General features: G+C 44.6%; 1 protein-coding gene across 1 annotated transcript in view; it reads right to left on the bottom strand.

The window, feature by feature from the left end:
- Positions 1–22,452, bottom strand: part of AGBL4 (AGBL carboxypeptidase 4) — a 988,954-nt gene that overhangs the window by 28,333 nt on the left and 938,169 nt on the right. The window lies entirely within an intron of this gene.

Here is a 22,452-nt window from a genome sequence, read left to right as displayed (position 1 = left end):
CAGAGACCCCGCAGGCACAGGAACCAGACCTTTCTGAAGACTCAGTTGCCTAAAAAGAAGCTGAGTAACCTGTGAATGCATTGAAAAATAACATCCTAGACAACACATCCATGGAGTGAATCTCCTGCTTGTGTGAAATGTCAGCACTAGGTCTGCCTGTTAAAGAGCAGTGCCTCCTTATCATCTACAAGGTGATGTCCAGCTGGAAGAAATGTAGTCGATGCCATTATCCACAGCTGTATTATGGGGGCTGAGGACTCCTTTATTTGCCTGTTTTGAACTGATGCCTACCCATGCTACAATAACCACATATTTCTCCAGGGCACTGCCCCAAACGGTCATCGTAATGACTGTTTCAGGAGCGCTGATGCAGTAGCTGAGACAGGTACATAACCTGGGGAATCTGAATACACCTCTGCATCCGACACCCAGCAGTCCAGGAAAATAAACCGTTGCTAGGTTGTTTTCTGTGCATGCATGCGTGTTATGCTTTATCAATAGTTATCTGCTGATGTTTCCATTAGAGGAAAATTCCAGAAGTGCAGTGTCCCAGGGGCTTCCAGCAGCGCCTGTGAAGACGCTAGCTTCTAAATGAAGCTTTTATTACCCGCCCACTTACATTAGACACATCAAAACAAGTGAGCATGAGACATCAGGTTCAGGCATCACTGTGAGATCTCTCTTTATCATTTATTTATTTATTTAAAGGGGAGGTCAAACTGATGTGGCTCAGTCTTTAGCTCTAGTTTTGCAACAAGCCAGCCACCAGCTCTGCTAGCACTGCAGTCAAGCCCAGTTCTAGTGGCTGAGGATGACTCCTGACACTGCTTTTCTCGCCAGTGATCTGGTCCCACTTTTCCAGTTCCCACTGCTGTGCCTGGGGATGGTTACATGGATCTATCCCTTCTGTTTCAGAGTCTATGCTGATATGCTCATTGCGATCCTAATACCGTACGTGCTGCGGGCATCTATATTCTTCTGCCCAACAGTACAGCACAGCCTGAACAGCTGGTGTTCACGGCTGTTGTCTGCATGGACAGGGACAGTTGGTTGTGTGAAACAGCACCGGCTGTTTCACGGCTGCTGCAATACCCAGCAAGCTCCCCTGCAGCCTGCCAGCATTGACGGACGAGACTAACTGTACGTGCATGAAAGTTCAGAAAGTTGGACACAGCTTAAAGTTTATCAATTTGAGGGAGGACAGCGTTGCTTTGAAAGTGTTTTGTGATTGTTACTGGAATTTGGGGATGGCTGGGGGTAGTTTGGTTTCTGCAGATGTGAACTCAAAGCAGCGGCAAAGGTTAAGAGTTCAAAGTAGTCTGAGAAAGCGAGAAAGAAGGGGAGAGGGCTGTCAAACATTTAAGGGATTGAGAAGACTAACATAGCTTGATCTTGTAGCTTCTTTCATTTACTCGGCACTTTAAAGACATAAAGTGGTAATTGGACTCAGTAAAGTCTCTAGGACATTTTGTCAGTGCCAATCTCAGCAGGCTTCTCTGCCAGAAATGGCCCTGCTGCCCTTTTCTTTGTCTCTCTGCATTGCTTGTGTTTGCACGGTGGGAAACACCTGACCTGCTGTCCTGGGGGAGGAAGTCCTTAGATGAGAGTGGGTGCAGCCAAGGAAGTGGCTACATGAGCTCCTACATGAGCTCCAGTGGTGCCTTGCAACTCTGCCTTAACCCTGACCTGGAGGAATCCACTTCTACTGATGAACTTGGGTCTTAGGAACAGCTTTCTAAAGGTAAGGACAGTTAACCACTGGAATAACCTGCCTTAGCACATCTGGAAATCTCCAGACCAGAGGTCTTCAAGAACAGGTTAAACCCACAGCAGACATGAATGGTTTAGGTCTAACTGGTCCTGCATGAAGTTCAGAAAAGGAAGTAATAGAAGGGCCTCTAAGGCCACTTCACCCCATTTTTCTACAGTTCTTAACATGTTTTGCAGCCCACACAGACCTCCTGTTTGCTAAGATTACCAGGAAAGGTAAAGGCATTTTGCGGAGCATGGACACACAGGTAGACGGACACTGTGAAGAAACTGGAAATGCAAATCTGTGCCACATGCAGCCACTGAAAAGTCACAAAATGGGAAGAACCTGCAGTCAGCATTGATGGAAAGAGACTCGAACCAGCATGGGATGAAAAATGTGCATGTTCTAATACTAGTCTCTCAGGCCGTCCTACCCTCTCTGCTCTGCCTGCCACCTCCACAAAGGATGAGCAGTTTCTGTCATGGAAATCAGGCACCTGATACATAAAACCAGAAACAGCAGTAACAGCCTTTCCCTTTGACTGCCTAGCCTGGGCGAGAAATGGCCTGACTCACTCAACAAGAGCAGGCAGCACACATGTGCAGAACTGGTGGAGAAAAACAAATCAAAGCAATAACATTTGAATTTATTTCAGGTGCACAGAAGACCCAGACTCCACTTTGGCCTATCATGAGCACATAAATAACTGCAACTACAACCAGAACCCACTTTTGCTGGGTGGTTTGTTTGTTTGTTTGCTTGTTTTTTAAGCAGCTTCCTTTCTGCAATCACACATGCTGTGCTTTTGCCCACAGGAACTCCCTACCTAGCTTGAACTGCACTTGGTGGAAGGCCATTTCCCAGCTATTCCCATGACGGGAGCTCAGCTCGTATGAGACGGTAGAAATCCATTTGGGAGAGTCACAGTGGAAACATCTGAGTGAATCTTCGCCTTCACTAGCGTCTGCAGTTCCCTTTCCTCTCCCTTCCTCCTCCATAGGCTCATTCCTCCATGCTCCATATTTCTACCTGGAAGTGGAAACCAGTGTGCCCAAGGCCCCTCCTGCAAACGCTGTTCTCACGGCATTCACTCTTTGAATGGCATCAGCGGTTTTGGGGAGATTTCAGGACAGTCTGTTTATGCACAACTCTGCCAAATTTCACAGATGTTAGGAAGTTCAAGAATCATGCCGGGCTCTCTGCAAAATCCCCCGGATTTATGATCCCTACCATGCCTCACACCCCAAAGCTTCCAGCCCTGGTAAGAAGAGAGGACAGCGGAGTGGGGAATCTCATAAACCATTACTAGTTTTCAACTAAGAAGATTCATCGATCTTATTGTGAACAGTCTGCTTAAGCTGGAGCCTCTAGAAGCACGGGCACAGCCTTGTTCTGTCCATGCATGGAGGCAATAAAAATCTCAATTTGGAAACCAGTTAGCAGTACAAGTCATTAGGGGAGGTACTAAATGTTGCTGTTTCAATAGCTCACTGATCATTTAATAATGTCACTGCTGCAGAGCATGGTGGCACCATTTGCTCACTTTTGTTTTGCTTTTTGAAATTCAGGGTCATTCCACTTTCAAGTGAGTGGATTATCTCTCTTTCCCCCTTTTGCCAGACACTGCAAACTGCTTTAAATAATTAGAAAAAGGATGGCTCCTTGAAGTTCACCATCTCATTTTCATAAGGTGCAGTGTCATTGCTTTGGAACGGGAAGAGAAGCCATGGTGATGGTAAGGATTTGACAAGGGCAAAACAGTTAGCAGCCCCCACTCATCTGTGATAAGTCCTGTGGGGTCTCTGCCAAGCAGATTGGATCTCTGTTTTTATGTCTCATCTAGAGGACAGCACCTCCATCAATTTGAAACACTGCGCTGGGTTATTAGCTTATGGAATTCGTCCAAGTTTAGTCCTAAACAGGATTTGAAATTGTGACCGTTCAATCCAGAGGCACCGCTGACCAGACCCGTGCAAGTCTTTTGTTTCAGACAAACAGCTTTAAGTTATCCTAAAGACAGACAGAAGGGAAGAAAAAAAAATAGGGAAGGGAGAAAAGAGGGGAAGGAAAATGAGACACAAAGAGAAAGATGAATCTTTTTAATAGCTCAAATTAAAAACCAGAAGAAGCTCTTTGTTCAACAAAACTGAATTCTGCAGCAAATCTCAGTCCACCACAACAACAATCCTGTTATTTATGAAAAAAGGGTTATTTTGTGTGGGAGAGTCCCAGATGACTGTGGTCAGCTAGCATACTGTCAGCTTCGTACAATCTCAAGAGAAATATGGATGAGGCTTTCTCCTCTATTTATAACAGCTTCCATCAATGAATCAAACCCCTTCCTGACTCAAACAAGAGCTCTAATGGAAAATGGCATTACACGGCTTTAAACCACTGTGTTATATCACGCCCGGCCTGATCAGAACTAGTCCTCTGTTTTAGCAGAGCTGTTTTCACCAGTTACTTACTTGTTTTGTTTCACAGGGCTGACATTATTCTCTAATAAATAAGAGATGCTGCCCATATCACATCTAATTGGGGGGCCCACTTCAAGCAAAGTGTAATTGGGGCAATATAGAGACTTGGTGGCGGGGTGGGGGGGTGAGGGGGAGAGGGGCTATTCTATGGCTTTTCACCAGTATTTAACATGGTGCAAGTCTGGGCACTGATGATGCATCCTTCCCTGAGACTGTCGCTGCAGGGAACAAGGTTCACAGTGTCTAGTATATCTAGTTACATATTTCAAAATCATTATCAAAGGAGGAAGCTTCTAAAAGGGAGTGTGGGACTCAGCCTGTCCTCACTACTGACTTTCGAGAGAGCCGGACCTAGCCAGGCAAGCCCTAAAGCTTCAGGCTGTTGGTTTTGCAGGGCTGTGAGGTGCACACGAGCGTGCTTTCTGGGGAGAGTCTGCCGCTTCCAATGAGAACGGTGCTTTTCGTAGCTCCAGTGTAAGAGCTGGATGTGGGAATTACTGGTGTGACACCCTCTTACGGTACTTGGCAGGTCAAGCTAGAGAAATGCAACCGGACCATCCCGCCTTAAAATCTATGAATGCCCTGAACACAGCCAGCCTGGAAATAGCAAAGGGACTTTCCCCTAGGAGAGTATTTCCATTCCCAACAGCTTCAGTTCCTGATTCCTGGTGGGACAGATGTTTTTGGAAATGAAACGTAATAGCAATGACAAGTCTTCATTTTTATTCCTCTTGTGTGTTATCAGGGAAGGAACCAGGCGGAAAGATGCCTGACTGACTGTTTCAGGCTTTCAGGCCCTTTTCCTGAAATGCTTGATTGTGGTGGAAGAAATTACGAAGATGGAAGTTGTGCGCTCTTCTCCCTGAGTAATCAGAGGCCTGTAATTTTCCCTCCTCCTCTGAAAGAGGAGGTTAGAGAATAGGTATCTTGGAGAGCACTGTTTTATCTCTGCCAGAGGGACTGTGCTGCAAGGACCATGCTGTATTTCCTTTGAACTCATTTCAATATCAGCTATCGCTTCTGCCCTTCTCATGAACTAAACCGAAACAGGCAGATCCCAGCTAACACCTGGACATGGGGAACGGAGAGATCTCGAGGTAGAGGGAGAAAAAGGCAAGAAGGTGGAAGTGCTGCACGGGAGCCAGTGCCAGGATAGAGCCAAGCACTCCCGACCCTGCCGGGGTGCTGCCACTGAAGGGCGGCAGAGACTCAAGGGGAGCAGAGGGGAGCGTGGAGGAGTGCCTGTGTACCCCAACTCCCCCTCTGCAACACAGCAGCACGAGCGAAGGAGCCACCCAACTGAACACATTTTGCTACTGATGAAAACCTCCATGCAATACTGAACTGCACAGCTGCTACCACATGTGGCCATGGAAAGGGAGCACTTAATTCAACATGGGATTTGAGACACGCAGACAGGGAAAGGAAAATCGGGCTGTCCAGAGCAAGCACAGAAACAGAGAGGAGCGAGATGTCTCAGACACCGCCAAAGTAACACTGGAAACACAACAGGGCCACTGCCCATTTTTACCTCTGAATCCACATGCCATTTACCAGCACTGTGAGCATGATTTTGCAGGGACACCTCTGACTGCTGCTCCATTATCCTAATGCCATCTTCACATTGCTCTGTGTAAGTTACATTTTATCCATCTTACCGTCCCTCTACACCAGTGGGAGATAGAAATGGGCCCTCCTGTAAATGGTAATCTGGCCTAAACTATAAAACGACAAAAGAAAATGGTTTATTTAATATCTTGGCGGCTCTGACTCCTGATGAGGTTATCTAAGGGACAGAGGTCAGAGTCAAGCTCACAGCTGAAAAAGAAAAACCCAGAAAGGGTGAATTTCAGTACTAGTCTATTTTAATTCATGAAAATATTGCATCAGCATTGCTCTATATGTTTTTGTACTTTAAAAATTATATACTTAAAACCTGATTATAACAGCTTCTATCAAATTGCCCCAAAATGAATTTGTGCCTGCATTTACTGGTCTCACATTAATGTCTGAGGGATCTTTAGTTAGAGTATCGGGAAAACACCAGGATGAGCCTCTCCTTGCGATTTTAATGTTTCCGATCTTTTGTATTGTTTAATTCTGGTCACTTGCCAAATCTGGGAAGGAGCCCTTGCGGATTAGCTGACCTCAGCTCTTTACACAGTCAATGAAAATTACAGAGCTGATTCTTTCTGATATACTGAAAAGGGATGAGGAGAGGGGAAGCAATTTCCAAGTGAAAATCCAGCATTCACAATCTTCTCCTATCCCTGATGAATGTTCTCGAATGCACAAGGGAAAAACAGCATGAAAACTTAAATCCTATCTGTTTTTGTTTTCAGTTTGGTTGGAAATGCAAGAACAGTACAATCATTTCCAATTCTAATTAAAACCCCCAAAAGACACTGGAAAATCATGAGCTGAACTTTTGGAGGATCCTCTTGGTCCCTCACATCTCAGCCCAGAAGCATGATGACACCCACTGTTCCATGTCTGACGGTTCCCATTAGACATTCCACTCACGGCTTTGTGCATAACATTCACCACCACCCAAACAAAATCAGTTGCAAGATAAATGGTAGAAAGAGTGTTTCAACACACCAAAGTGTGGATAAACCATTTTTCATCTCTAAATTGTTGGAGCTCATGAGTTGTATAAATCATAACTAGGCATCAGTAGTCTGTTGGATGCTGCATTTTCCCTCTTCAGCTGCAGCTTGCGTTTTCAGACAGGGCATAGTCAATAGCTTTGACAAGAGCAAGCCTAAAAAGAGGAAATTAAGAAATATGATTAAATAAGAAATATGAGGAATTAAGAAATATGAGGATTGCATTCCCTTGTGACATAAACCTGCATATAACTGGTTTTAAAGTTTTTGAACAGAGGAAAGATAAAAAGAATTGCAGAGAGCTGACAGTGATTGCAAGGCTCACAATGATTTTGGGGGACCTCCCTTCCCTGGTTGGGATACCCCAGGCTCTTCTGTGTCCAAGTGCGACTATTTGCACTTGGGAGCATGGGCACTTGCTCTCCAGTGTCTGAGCAGATGCAGAGGACGTCCTGGAACCTGCCTTAGATCACCCACCTGAAAAAGGACTCGGTCCAGTGGCTATTAGATGGTTTCAGTCAAGATGCCTCTTCTTAAGGACTTGCTCAAAGACCCACTGGATTTCTCCTGCCTTCAGTCAGTCTTTGATAAGTCCATTCAAGACAAGGCAACATTGCAGTAGTGTGCAAAATGCAGGGAAGAGACAACTTATCCTCAGGAATTGGCTTAGCTCCTCTCTCAGACTGTCCTGGGAGGAAAAAGGACCACAGCCTCAGAGGCTGTACCTTTGAAAACACTTGCAGTCTCCAAGTAATAGTCATGCTTCAGTGTGTTCAACATTTTGGCTGAGCTCAGTACAAAGTGCGGTGATTTAAAGCTGGGAGATCAGGCGGGATTCAGCAAATTCAGAATTATTTATTTCTTTAGAGCAGAAAGTCTGGCTACAGATTATTTACTGCAAATGGGTCTGTTTGGGGGAGGGGAGGAAGGCGAGAGGGTAGAGAAGGGGCAAATTGATTGATTGAAATTTTTCAATTAAAACAAGCAGTTTTTAAAAAAGATTTAAGGCTTTATTGAAAAGTGGGAAATAATTCAAGAGTCTGGAGCCCTGCCAGGTGCAGATCATAGAGATGAGGGTGGGGGGGAGAAGAAAAGAAAATTTCATTCTGGGGGAGAAGGGAGGAAAGAAAAAAAAAAGGAAGAAAAATATTATCTTTGTTTCTTCGGCTACGTTAATGTATTTCTCTCCCTGAGTTATCTCCAGTATCTGCAAGTATTGATTCAGAATAAGGCACTGTGGTGTAGGCTGCAGACAGCAGAAGGCTCTGCTGGGAGTGGTGCATTTCCAGGGCTGTCAGAGCACAAAAAAGACCTGGGGATTGATTTTGCAATGGGAACTATGCCTGGCCAAACCAGAGACAGGGCACCTGCCCTCTCTGCAAGGACCAGGCTGGGCTGGGGTGGCAGAGTGGGTACAGCTCAAGGGATGAATCAATGATGAAGGTGTCTTTGGGTGCTTTGCTTGGGATTGAGTGGCACTAAAGGATGAGAGGACAACCAGAGTTAAATGAAGTAAAACGAGAAAGAAGGGTCATCAGCTCATGAATGCCAAGACCTAATTTCTGCCTACATTGCTGACTCAGACTCAAGGGTCAATGCCACACTTAAGCTCAGGCCAGCTGCTGTAGGGGGGTTTCCTCCCCAAAGCAGGGACACATATGAGCTGGGCCAAAGCTCTCTTCACATCAGCTGGACACACCTCATCTGTAGGTGGTCACTCCAGAGTGGTGTTGGTGAATGGGAAGAAGAGAATTAGAGCGGTTACCAGTAGGTAAAGAAACTAATGCTATTTTTGTCTTTGTAGGGAAGGAGTAAAATATTAGTATAATCTCCACAGCCCCCCCCTCCCCCAATTAATTGCCTCTTTGCTATTATAATTCCCATTCCCAGATAAATTTAGCTTTTTCTAAAACCTTTGATTTTTCCTTTGTGTTTGAAATTCAAGCTGGAATGCAGTGATAAGGCACTACACATATATGTATTTAATCTACACACACACAAATATTAGTTATATATAGTCCCTGCCACGAATAACACTCTTCTGACTGCTGTCACAAAGCCCTTGCTAAAAAAGCTACTCACCCAAGCTGGCTTGTTTTCATACATCATGTCCCCTGGGGAAGGACTGCTGGCAGCAGCGGGTCTGTGTCCGGATAAAGATGTTGGAAAGGTCTGCAGCTCTCCCCTTCTCCACTGCCTGTCTCTTCCCCTCCCTTCTCTGATGGGGTGGGAATACACCATTGCCAAACTTCAGATCCACCAACTCCTCTCATTGAAACAACAGCCAACTTTGTTGAAGTGGCTGGAAGTATACCACTGTACAGTGAATGTAGGAGTGGCCCTTGATTTATAAAAGGGGCATCTCAAAGCAAGTGCTTGCGAGGGGATTCAGCATTAACTGGTGGCCCAGCTTTAGAGTCACTGCTTTCCCTGGTGAAAAGGGCTTTCATAACAACATGCTTGTGACCATAATTTAACCAACAACCTCTGGAGTTTATGAGAGACCTAAACAGCAACTTTGCATCTCTTCATTTTCCAGAGTGTCACTTACAGCTATAAAAATCACTTCCCCTTCAAACCCTCCGTATAGTGGTGAAGCCTGTCTGCTGCACTGCTCCTTACCCTGGCACAGCGCCTATGCAACAAAATGAGAGGCTGGACTGAGTAACAGTCTCAGTGGATAAAGATAACAGGTATAGGAGGCTGTTTTGTTTTGTTTGGGTTTTTTTTTTTGTAAACCCAATTCTATTATATGACTTTTTTTCCTATTAAACTTTCATATTTTGAGGCCACATCCTATTTTGCTGTTGGCAGAGTCTCGCTGTCTGCTTGTGTTGCCTATCTCTATCTCCATATTACTAACAATAAATAATTCCAGGAGCCCTGTGTGCCTCTATTCTCAAATTCCAGTATCGTCCTGGAGAATTCTTACTGATTCACAGCTCAGGTGACACAGCAGCACCAACCTCTGCATGACCTGGAGAGAGCTCCTCCTTCTCAGATCCACTTCTGACACTGGTGTTCACATTGACTCACCGGGGGATATTCACCCGCGGGTGCCAAAGGATGTTTGCTGCAGCTGTCGACCCTGGTGCAGAGGGCTGAGATTGACTGACTCTCTTCACTGAGCAGCCATCTCTGGTCACTGCAAAGCTGGATGGCCGAGCTCCCAGCTGCGTCCCAGGCTCTTGCGAGAAGCAGCGTTTGGCTGTGGAGTCACAAAGCTGCATTAGACTCTGACACTCCTGAAGTTGGTTTAATTTCAGCTTCGTTGTCTGGGGACTTTAAGGGCTTTGGAAAGGATGATCAGAAGTCCAGAAAGCCCGGGGAGGAAAAACTGAAAAGATTTGTGGACTTTGGACCACAGAATAGTGAAGAGAGAGAATGTACAAATAAGTAAAGGCTGCTGTAGAACAGGATAAACTTTTCTGCATCTGCTGGTGATGGGACAAGAAACAGTGGCCTTAATTTACAATAAAACAGATTGAAATTAGATTTTGGGGGAAGCTTTCCAGCAATAAGACTAGTGAAGCACTAGAAAAATATCTCCTGGGGAGGCTGCGGCATCCCCATCTTAAGACAGAATTAGGAAAACAGCTATCAGGAGAAGGGAAAGTGGAACCGATCCTGTTTGAGGACAGAGAGGTGGGCAAAGGGTTGCCCCTGCAACTCAATTCCTTAGGTTCAGATCTTGTCATATAGTAGCACTCTCCACTGGGGTTTTTCTCAGTCCTTGGCAAGGCAGGTATGACAAGTCTCTGCTCCTTTTGCACTGACAGGAAGAAGAGCAAGGGGCACAAATTCACCCCTTTGTAGCCCACAAGCCCCAAAAGACCACCATAACCATCTCACCACTCACCACTATGGCCTGCGATTGAAAATGCAGCCCCTCCTTAAAGGCACTATGTGCTACTGTTTTCAGCTGGACTGAATCCCAAGTCCCCTGCCCACATTCATCTGCTCCTTACTTCTGAATTCAAACACTGTTCTTCTTTAAAAGCCTCTCTGCCTTTTGCTGCTAATCAAAATATTGGTTGCACTCTGGCTTGCTTTTCCAAGAGGTCTGGACAGCATTGCAGGGAGTTCAGACAAACAAACAACCAAACAAACAGAATCCATTAGGAACTGCCACTGCTGACTGTCGCCCTTTCGCATACATCACATTGAAAAGGTTAATGCTTCCCAAAAGGGGTGGAAGAGACGGGCGGAGGGGAAGGGCAGGAGGGATCCAATCCTGCAACGACCAGATGTCAAAGATGCTCAATACCACACAGAATGGGCTCCCCCGTGAGTAAGGCAATTGCCCATCCCTTGGCAAAGCTTCCCTGTGAGGAATCTATAATTTATTAGGGAAGGTGGAGTGCTGAATAAATTGTGCATAGAGATGAAGCAGTGATGATCGCTAACTCAAATCCCTAGGAGCTTGGCATTTTCAATCTTTAGCTCCCATTTGCGTCCCCCCGGTCCCTACTAAGTGAGCAAGCCAAAGAGCTGAATATCGACAAAACATAATGAGCTCATTGAGATCTAAGCATTGCAATTAGCAGGGTGGAATGGAGCAGAGGGGCTGGGAGGCAGACTGTAATTATTTATAATGTTGATAATCACTTACATGTAGTTAAAAATATAAATACATCCCAATGCTTGATGGCATTAACTACCCTTCAATTAGCTCCATGCCCGATAAGTAAGCGATACCCAAGCAGTTACAGGAGAAAGGCTAAAGGCCTCTGTCTCATGGCTGTACTCACCAGGAGCTACAAACTGTTGGTGTGGGTGGGTGGAAGAAGAGTATTTAAAGGAGATACCATCATGATAGCTCCCATTACTAGCTAATGTTGCTAATGGAGTTGTGGAGAATGACAGCTCAGACAAGTGACTTGTGTTCACGTAGTGGTAGATCACCCTCTTCCATCTTCTTTCATAAATTGCATGAATCCCATCTTTTGGATATCTCCACAGGTTCTCACCCAGATGACCAGAATTTGATTAAGTCAAGGGATACCAGTACAGAGAGCCCCACCGGAGGTGAGGAGTCCTTTGCTGTGTGACAGACTGGTATCTCTATGCTGCAGTCACAAAAGTAACCATGGCATATTACAGTGCTACTTGAACTGTTGTTAGAAGCACTCAAACTACAGCATCATGTGTCTCTGCACAGCTCACCTCATGCTGTTTCTCCTGTGCCTAAAACAAGCCAGCTTGTTTAAAAATAGCTTGAGTACCTCTGTGCTACAGATATTTCCCTGCTCCTCAAGATTTTGACCAAAGCAACTCTTCCACAGTCACCCAGTCTGGATGATTTCAGAGATGGACAATCAAATCACTTTCCTTTCTTGCAATATCCCATCTCTTTGTGGATATCAAATCAAAATGTCTCTCTTCCAAAAACGTAAGAGATGTTATGAAAGAGTTGGTCCAAATACAGTCATGTTTTACCAGCCAGAGGGAAGGGAGAACAAGCAGTGGAAAGCAGCAACTCTGAGCGTAGGCAAGGTCTCAGGGAAGATTACATACCTGAGAACTGATCTGAAGATCAAAAACACACCTTCACCTGAACAGTAAGCAGAAGTGACCCTTATCATCTCCACAGTGCACTCCATTGGCGTAAAAGTAAAGCATAAGTCAAGTTTTAATGGAAAAACAGATAAGAGTGAAACCACAAGGGAGGAGGAGATTACTGTACATCAAAAAGAAAGACATTTTGGTGTGGGGGAGTAGATAAAACCCCAATCTGCCTGTACCATTGATTTCCTTCCAGGTGAAGGGAGCATTTAACACACTGAGGTTAAACTTGGACCCTTCGTGCAAATGTACAGAAAGGGCAGCAGTAGAGAAATGGTCACCAGAGTTTAGTAAGGGAGCTTAATGAAAAACATGGAAAATGTGGAAAGAAAAAAAGAAAGAAAAAAAAAGAAAAGTAGGGAGAACAGAAGCAGACTGTATTGCAGTTGAACAAGCTCTGAGAAAATACAGGCAGTGTTCAGTGAGACTGAAAGGGAAAAAAGCAAAACCAGAGTAAATGGAAATTGTTGAAAGATAATTGAATGTATGTCCAAGCACTTGCGTTTGCCAGCTAGCAATAAATACACTGCCTGCAAAAGCAAGCCAGTATGGGCAAAGGGAGGAAGTGCAAAAAGCAATCAAGGGGAAGCAAGAAGCATATGCAAGCAGGGCTGCAGTGCTGTAGGGTACAGGAACAGGAGACAAGGGACAACAGGTTAGAGAATGAAGCTGTGAGGCTGGAAATGAGGCAGAACTATGTATCTTGAACTGCATTCAAATAGGGCCCTTAGGCCTACCTCGAGCGTGCTGGAAACCTGAAGGAAAGGCAGCTGGACCACGCTGTAAGGGCCTGGCAGTGGTCAGGAGAGTTGATGTGTTTGGGACCGTGTTCTGGTAGAATAACCGTTCAGTTTAGTAAGAAGGTACGGGAAATTGGTCCTTGCTCTGTGTATGACTGCAGGGACTGAAGCAGCTAACAGAGAAATATACCTGAGCTATTCTAGCAGACAAAGAGCAGAAAAAGCAGAAAGGACAGGGAATTTCTGGCCTGTCTAGAAAAACCCACAGAGAGCAGGAATAAAGGATTCCTTCACGAAGAAATACCAAACCAGGTCAGACCAAACCTACCCTACTCCAACAGCCTGTCTTTGTCACCAGCAAGTGTTGAAGGGAAGACTATAAGTTATACTCCAAGTGAAGAGACCCTTCTCTTGGTATGAGAAGCAGCAAGTATTGCTGCCTCAGCAAGATGCTGTCTCTGAGCTGAGCAGAGCAGTTAACTGCCCCAATTAGCTTGGGCACAGGACTGGACAAACATGGCTCAGCCATTTTCAGGACCAATTTCCCTTCTCCATTGCCAGGAGAGCCTACCAAGAAGCAAAGGGGACACCACACAGGCACAACTTCAAGTACCGAGCCAGGAATCAACGTTTGCTGCAGCACATTCTTTTAAGTGGTGTTCCCAAATGCAAAAATGAATGCAGAACTTATAAGGCATAAAGAGCTGGTCACAACAACAAATAAAACCATACCAGCCAATAGTAAAAACCTTTCAAAGGCTGCCAGGCTCCTCCATTTGTAGATCAAACCTAAGGTGCAAAAGGAGATGTGATGTTTCTAACCCCACCAAGGAAATGCAGCAGCAGAAACGAGAAAAGGAACAATTTCCTTACTTGGTCCGTAAGAACATGCCTGTCCTTGGTCAAGCTGATTCTTACATGAGAGGAGACAGCCTAGACACATTGTCTGGTAAGGAGACCACGGAGAGCATAGCACCAAAAAAATTCCACAAAGATTTTCTAGGAGAAAATCCCTTTGCTCCAGCTACATTTGGGCTTGCTGTACATAACCTTTCTCACAGTTTGCAAGAAGTAAGTGTTCTGCTGGCCCACCTCTCACAACCAGAAAGTGACGCCTCACCCACGTTCAGCCCATGCAGGCACAAGGAAAGAAGCCCATGGGAGAGGAGAGCCTTGAAGCAGATCACCTGTCAAAACGTAGCTCCCATGAAGAACGGCTTGCAATTGAACAACCACCCAAGAATTGCTTGGCAAAGTAATTTTGAGCTGATGTAGCTGAGAAAATGTGGGTCTGTTTGCAGATCATTTGTCAGGCAGAAGAGTATGCCAGACTGATCAGAGAAGGCAAAAGCTGTCAGAGGAGCCACAGTGCGTTCTGTTGCTGAAAGGGCACAAGAGCTGAGACCTGGCCTTTATTTAGGCCCTTCTGAGCACCTCAACCTGGACGTTTTTGCTTTACCAGAAACACCTGAGCTGATTGCAATTTTGGGGCGTTTTTTATTTATTTTATTTTTAATATCAAAACAAGTATAGGTGCATTTTGTTTTCCAAATCGGGTCTTTTCAGAAAAGAACATGTGTTAATAACAACTACTATTTAAAATATGGAGAGAAAATTAAAAATAGGTCCTTTCCAGTCTTGTAACATGGAAACAACCTCAGTATTTCAATCCTTTCTTTGCCACAATTTTTTCTCTCTTATGCAACCATATCAACTCTAATTAGTTCTGACTAAAGCATCTGCTTTAGCAACACCTGAACTACAAGTCAGGGAAACCAACAGAGAGACTCCTACTTATTGTGCTTTGGAGAAGTTTCATATTGGATTAACCAGTAAATCCAGTCAAAAATGTGGAGAACAAGGGTGAAAGTAATTCAGGCCCCCCAAAACGGAGTGAAGACATTCTGGCAAGCAAAATCTGAAGGGTGGGAAGGTGTATAGATCAACACCCTTTCACTTGCCTGTGACTCTTACAGTAACCTGACATACATTAGATCAATTTATGACAGAAGGAGCCAACTCAGCCGAGCCCACAGTGGCTCCACAGCCCTGCTATTCCTGTCCCGAGAGCCTGAATCATTTATTGCACTGTTTTTCATGCATGGTAAAATCCCCTTTATTCTTCTCTGTGCTGCTGTTGCCTTTGATTGTATAGAAGAGATTTCTAAATGCTTATTTACTACCAACCTCTTATAATTCCTGTATCTTGGAGGAAAGACAGACCAGTTCATTTTGAAGCAGGACGTTCATCTTTTCGACGGCTAGCATAGACTGGGGCATCAATAAATTAAGGCTTCTAGGGATTAATTGATTGGAACAAGGTTGGTTAACTTTATGACTAAATGGGAACTAATCTGCTAGCAGACAGACTGGAGCTGGGTAACATTTGTACTCAGTGAGTTTGGGCTGTGAAAATGAAAAATTGGTGATGATAATAATAATACAAACAGGGATGCCAAACAGAAAAGGAAAAAGGAGGTTTTTCTCCCTAAAGAAAATGTACACAGGCTCTGTTAGATCTGAAATGATATCTCCCTCAACCTCTTTTCTTTGTGAAAATCACTACTTCTGAAACAGAAATTCTACTGAAGGAAAGATCCTATTATCAGCAGCAGTCACATTTCACAGCAATGTGATTAACTGCCGGTCACATGGTCCCCTCGCTCACCACTTGTAGACAGCTCAATAATTTTAACGAGGAAAGAAGAGCGTCTTTCTCTTTCTTCCTTCCTTCCTTCCTTCCCCTCCCCCTTCCCTTTTTTCTTTCTTTCTTCCCCTCCCCTCTCCCCCTTCAGACTTCCCTTACAAGGCAGGCAGTTGAAGCTGACCCTTAAGGAAAACCCCACTGGGACCTGGATATCACTTATCAAGTCTAAATATGCTGTCCTGGTCCAGGTTGATGTGAAGTGCGGCAGCCACATCTCAGAAATCTCCCCCTTTCAGAACAAAACCAGTCACCTTGGCCAGGAAATGTACTACCTCCATCACAGTCACACTTCAATCACCAGCCTCTCCCTTGTCTCAGCTCCTGTCCTTGGTTTGGAGTATTTACAGCCCATCTGTCTGTCTCAAACACACTTCTCACTCAAGAGGGAAATTAATCTCTCCTTCTCTCCCTCGCTGCTTTCTCTCTCCTTCTCCCTCCCCCTTCCCCCAACACTTGCAATTTGCCATGAACAGCTTCCCTTTTCTCATCTAAAATTCTCGATGACTTTGAAAATTGACTGCACCCACACACCTGGGCACGACGAGAGATAATTGATTGCATTTTTATTTCGTCTCTTCCCTAAACTGTTTTCCTTGCTAATGGCCAGTTCTCTGCCATTTTTTTTTTTTAACTGACACTCTGTGTGAGGGACTGAGGGAAAGGAAGAAATAACCAGCTGCTGAATATTGTCTCTTCTGCCTCTCTAAGGAATTAAAAGCTCAGTGAGTGATGAGGATCTTGCCTGGAGACGGATCAGATCTCACAGGGTCCGGGTGATAGAAAGCTTTGCAGGCAGACTCTCTGGGGCTTTGCAAACGGGCATGTCCTGTGGCACTGTTAAAAGCAAAGGTCACACAGGCTGCACAGCCTGTAACTAAGAGTCATCTCCACATTCTCCTGTCTCACCATCAAGACTTAAGTTACTCACCGCTTCTGCACCCTCTCTCCAAACTGAGCAGGCTCGCCATTTTACAAGCAGGGAAACTGAGGCACAGTGCAGAAGGGTGATTTCAATGAAATCTCATGAGATGAGAGGCATCACAACTGGCAAAGCACAGGGCTGCGAGTTGAGACACCCTGCTTTTACGTCCACATCGCCCAGCTAGGCATCAAGTGAGGACAGAGAAACCAAAATATTCAGCTATGGACATTGCCCTTGGCTCCTAAATCCAATGAAGGCTCTTAAAAAGACAGCCAGATTTCTCAGGTGAAATACTAGCTGTAATGTCTCTGACTCAGTTTCCCCATGATAACAATAAAAGGCCAATTTGACTGTGGATCTGCCTCTCATCGTCAGGAATTGGTGGCAGCTCTCTTATGCCTTTCAGGCTGAAAGGATATTACCACATTTGTTCCCGGAAAAACCCTGCTTCTCCTCTCATCCTCTTCATGTGGAAGAGTAAAAGTTGCATCAATATTGGTTAATTTGATGAATGACTCGAAAAAACAAAGGCAGCCCTTCTGAACAGCCTCCAAGCCAGGGCATAAGAGGCTGTGAGCAAAGAACAAATGCAGGAGAGAGGTACAAACCAAAACCCACAAGTCACTTAATGTGAGGAAACCTGTGCTGACTAGAAGTGTTCTAACTCATATGGAAATCTAACTACGGAGGAGGTAGTGGAGACTATGGAGACTGAAATTAGGATGCAGGTATGCAGGACGGGTTTCACAGGAGGAGCAAAACGGAATTGGTGAAGCAAAGTCATCAGTTGAACCTAGAAGACATCTACTGGTTAGGTGAATACTTCCTACTTGTGTCTACCTCCTTGAGGTTTTTCTTCTTAATAGGTAAAAGTTGTTCTTGCTGAGTGGTGACTCTTACAGCAGGAATGTGCTAAGGAAAAAGTGCAAATTTCTGGGGTGTGTTGGGGCAATCCATCTGCAGCTGAAGGCTCAGCAAGATCAGTCTGGAGACAGATGGCAACTCAGGAGAAGCCACCTTTCAAGTGATACAGTCATTTGACCATCAAATCCTGACAGACAGATTCTGCGTATCGAGATTTTCTGGAGCAACTGAACATACCCCTGGGCAAACTCACATTTGTACCTTATAAAACAAGTAATAATTGAAAAAACAGCCACAGTCCATGGTTTAGGGGAGATCACGAGTGTCTTATAAAACATTTCTCTTTAAGAGTCTATGTCTAGCTATGCAAGGAATAGAAATGGGGCTACTGAAGAGAAGGGAGGAGAAGGACTGGATTCAAATCTGCAGTATGAACATGCCTCTAATTTCCATGAATCAGCCTTCAACTTAATCCTGTACCTGGGAGCTCAAGATTGAGGAAAAACTTGAGAGAATTTGCAATCATACAAAATTTCTGCAGTGCAAGATGACAGAAATCCTGTGAAGTAACCTGATTTTGCCAGATTACTAGCCAAAACCTGAAGGCATTTTGGCACCATGCAGCTTAAAATCTACCCTGTGCTTTAGTTTCCTTTCAAGTCTATACAGCAAAACTTGATCTAAAAGAAACTTATCCTTCTCTGTCTATGGCTATAACCTGTCCAGCAAACTGTGAGTTTGCACTTATGTGGGCTAAGCCAATTTTATCTCAAGTCTCATAAGGCCAAAGCTCCGCTAACGGTTTGCTAATCTGTAACAGACAGGGACATCCTTCACTTCTAAACTTTCCGGCACAGATCAGCTGATTACATACATCAAATACTGGTGTCAGAGATGAGCGAGAGCAGGAACAGTGGGAAATAAGATTTAGCCCCTACTTTCATTTAATTTTTATGATCAAAATGTTTCAAAACCCAGTTATGTCCAAGGATATCCTCAAGTTGGATGAAGGTGTCAGGCAAAAACTGGACCCTTCTTTTCTCTTAGCCCATTGCAGAAAACAGAAAGGACAGGCTGGTGCTTCCAGAAAGCCAGGACAGGTTCCTACAGAACGCTCCCTGGGGATGCATCTCTGAAGGATTTCAAGGCAAGACTTACCCAGCAATAGCATTTAGAGGAAGGTGGATGATATTTTTAGGGACAATATAGGTTTGTTTGAACTATTCATCCTCTCTATACAGAACTGTTTCCTTTTCTATTTCGGTAAGTACATAGTTCCTCTCCAGTTTTATGCTCCTAGATGTTTATATAACCTTCACTCAAGGATCACAGATTTAAGCATAAACATGTTTGATCCTTTCCTTTCACCTCATCTGTGGATTTCTGTAACTGCAAAAATGGAGAAACGCTCCCCTCTCATCAGCTTGCAGTGTCCCCAGGTCACAACCTCTGGCTTTGCCAAATGTCTGCAAACACAAAATTTGTACAGGGCTGCAGTCCAATTCAGTTTTAACATTATCTTTAAAAGTCAAACCTTCTTGTTATTTATTGTCAGTCTTCAGACAAAAGCAACAATAACCATTTCTGGTGTGCTGACCTGCTGCGACCTGCCCAGCTTTCTTGGCTATCCCCAACATTACCAAAAACCATCTCCAGAGCTGGTGGCTGTCAACAGGAGTTAACTTTTACTGGCCCTACACAGCTCTATTCTCAGAGGTGCCTGATGGCCCCCAGTTGGCAATTTCTCTATTTGCTAACTGGAGATCAACCTCCCTTTTTCTGAGGGCTCCATTAATAGGCACTCCTGAGCAAAAGGACGAAGAGTTCCAAATCCCAGCACAGTGGGAAGCCTTCCTCTGTGTCCAGCAGGACCTGGATCAGACTTCTAACCAGGTAGTAATTACTTGAAAAGAAATAGCTGTTGTAATCTTTGGAGCTAGCACAGGGGCAGAGAATCTTTCACAAGTGTTAACCCTGGTGCTGGTCTGCCAGCAGCTCAGTTCCCTTCCTGCCTTACAGCATTATTTCTGGGATCAGCAATCTCCAACTCAAGTACTGGGTACGACCTTCTGCACTCCTGTAGGAAAGGAAAATCTTAAATTTGAAACCCAAAAGATGCAATTTCCATGGGCCACATGCCTCTGACTCTCTCAGCAAGGGTTTGTGTCTTTGCAGTCAGGCTGGTTTTTTTTTTACAAGTACATTTCATACAAAAGGGGAAATGCAACAAACAAACCATTTAATTAGCAGGTACTGCAGAAAGCAAGAAAGAGCAATGCTGTAGAGAGTGACTATTTTCTCTCAATTTATTTCATACAGACAGAAGAGTTAGTGACAGCAAAAGAAGTAATAGTAATTCCTGAAAGAATAATTAAAAAAAAACAAAAAACCTTAACAGTATCTGTTTATAGGCAGTCTGTAAAATGAGCAAGGCTCTACTTGGCCCAGACAGTATTTGATCTGTACTAGAACTGTCCTCTTTGGGATGTTGTATAAATGTAATTGATCCTTCCACTGACGCACAGGAGATTTACACTGATCACACCCAGTCTCACTAATGAATGTCCCTATACAGCAGCAGGAAAAACAGACTTTTGGAGAATCAGTATACACGTTATGTACATAGATGAATTTTTTGTATTTCTTTCCTTAACTAGAGTCCAAATGTGCAAACATTTTAATCTCTACAGATATTCCAAAGCTTCAGTTCCCCTAAGTGATCTGACCCTGGTGAGAGCCATAGTGAAGTCACTGCCATGACTCCACTGCAGCACAGACCTACCAGATGGTACCTGAGGACCACCAGCGTTAAAGTTGTGGCCCACCCAATGCTGCTTTACAGTGTCCTGACCAGACAGAAACCACAGCTTGCCCAGGTTGTATGTGACCTGAACAGGGTTTGATGCCAGGAGAGCACTATGAAATCCAGAAAGATTTCACTGGTGCCCTGTCCAAAAAGGTTTACCACTCTCACAGGAGTCACAGATACTTTTAAAAAAAACTGATTTTCAATCCACAGAAGGATTCAAATAGATCCTACTACCTCACAAAGCCACAGAAGATACAAAGCCTGCCTGGGAAGAGAAGTGAACACAAGAGTATTCAGTGTCGCTTAAAATTCGTGTTGCTTCTGTAGGCTTTGTCTTCTGGAGCAGGTGAGATCCGAGTAAGCTACTCTGCACGGAGCACCACAGCCACCGTGCCATTAGTTAGGCTCCAAACCTGCCAGAGCTAACAGAAAAATGGTATGTAATTACTGTGTTTGCAAATGCAGGGATGTTGGGACTCTTGTGTAAATAAAAGGTATCCTTAGCCACAGATAAGTGAATTTAATGGCATTTAGTAGGAAGAGCTACAAGTACAGCATGATGGAAATGTCAGTTACCCTCTAAATGAGAAGAATCAGACCCCAAATATTCAAAGAGGAGGAACCCATTGAGAAAGCGTGTGAGAGAGAAAAGACAGCACAGTTATTTAAAGTACAGATACTGTCAGTATCTGAGGCTGCAGGTGGCTTTAAATGAAAAGGAAGCAAAGAGATCCCAATGGCCATCCTACAGACCTGCACAGTATTCCCTTCCAGATGACCAACACCAAGAAACGAAGGGAAAAGAGGTGCCAGAGCTCCAGCATGCTCACCTGCATCCAGAGAGACAAACTCAGATCTAGCTTTCTATAAAACACCAGAGGCTGGCAGGTGAAGATGGTCTGTCTCCAAATGCAGATGAACAGGCATTTTAAGTCTGCACCTGCCCTGGCCAGAAGCTGATAAAAACATCTCATCAGTTGTGTCACAGGCTTTCATATGGACTGGGCCTGGGCTTTAGAGGGGGCAAGAAGGTCAGGTGGGCACCTGCAAAATGCTGGAGAAGGTCAGCTTGGAGCAGATGACCATTTGGAAAAGCATATCCACTGTGCGCATCAAGCAGCTAAGGGGAGTGTGGTGGTCTTAGGTCCATTTGCCAGTGGAAATGTGTCCACAAGACAAAACCTGCTGCCAGGGTTGGCACCCTTGTTGCATCTTTTCACAGAGAAATAAGGCATTCAGTGGGCTATTGAGAGGTCTTTACTTTTCACCTCTAAATCTGGTCCCTCCAGATGAGGGCTAAGACACAGTGGCATGGGTAAGCTCTCCCGTGGATACATTTTTGGTCTGTTAATTCAGCACTAAGTTCACACACATGCACAACATTCTCATCAGAAGATATAAAAGCAATTCCTTGTATATGTCACACCATTCACAGTATCTCACAGCCACTCTCTGGAGCATTCAAATACAGCACAGTGAGACCTACCGAGACTTAGAGACACTGGGTCACCTTTGAATGCACAGTTACTAGCCTGCCCCTACACCCTGGTGGCCCGGCTGGTAATGGATGTTTCAGGGAAGAGCCCAGAAACACAGAAACTGTCTCACACCAATTGCATTTTAGAGCACTGTGCTCTGAAAAAGATGGCCTGCACTCAACAGCTCTCCAGAGCAAAACAAGCTGGAGGCAGCTGAAAGCACCTGCTTCTTCAGGGAAACCTAGACCTGCCTCCTGGTATCTGGGAGAGATCCTTTTGAAATACCCAGCTGCAGCACGGTAAATAGCAGTCTGTTTTGCTATGCTACATTCTCATTCAACTTGGGCAAACACTTCTGCCATGGCTGGAAGACGGTGTTGACAATGCAAATTTCCTGAGCTAGGAATTTAGTCACTTGTGACTGTGTTGCTCTTCTCCTACCTCTTAACCTCACTCAAAATCCACTCATCTACCTCACTGAAATGGGTCGATTCCTTCTTACTACTTTCTGCAAAGAATATAAACACC

This window comes from Ciconia boyciana, chromosome 7 (assembly GCF_034638445.1).
Source record: "Ciconia boyciana chromosome 7, ASM3463844v1, whole genome shotgun sequence".
NCBI lineage: Eukaryota > Metazoa > Chordata > Aves > Ciconiiformes > Ciconiidae > Ciconia > Ciconia boyciana.
Note: the sequence above shows the minus strand (reverse complement) of the source record. Positions and strands in the feature narration are given on the sequence as shown.